Raw genomic sequence first — 463 nt, 5'->3', positions numbered from 1 at the left:
ACACCTGCCACATGAAAGAATACAAAAGGCAGTATAGGTTTTGAACTTTTTAAATTTACCTAGGGACGAGGATGTTCCCTCCCCCCCCAAATCATAAAACACCTAAGAGGCCTTCAAACAGATATTGGTCATATAGGCCAAGAAACAGAAGTGAAGGTTCAAATAAAAGATCTGTATACAGCAACAGGCAAGGGAACTAAGTAGAGAACAGATAACTATATGGGATATTCAGTGCTGCCGTCTGCTATTAATACCAGACATATGGGAAGTGCCTTCTGATAGATGGGAACTGACTAAAGTTAAGCGTGCAAAAAGATTTGCTTGGAAGCGAAAAACAAGATGAAAATATCGTGCTCAGTTTGACAGAGTAGGCATGGTCGAAGAAGCATAGAATTGGACTTCTAGGTGGGAAAGCGAGGAGCGAGCCCAATGCAAGTGGCACCGTTGCGGAGCTCTCCATGTG

The sequence above is a fragment of the Nestor notabilis genome, unplaced genomic scaffold, assembly GCF_000696875.1.
Source record: "Nestor notabilis isolate BGI_N333 unplaced genomic scaffold, ASM69687v1 scaffold2459, whole genome shotgun sequence".
Taxonomy (NCBI): Eukaryota; Metazoa; Chordata; class Aves; order Psittaciformes; family Psittacidae; genus Nestor; species Nestor notabilis.
Note: the sequence above shows the minus strand (reverse complement) of the source record.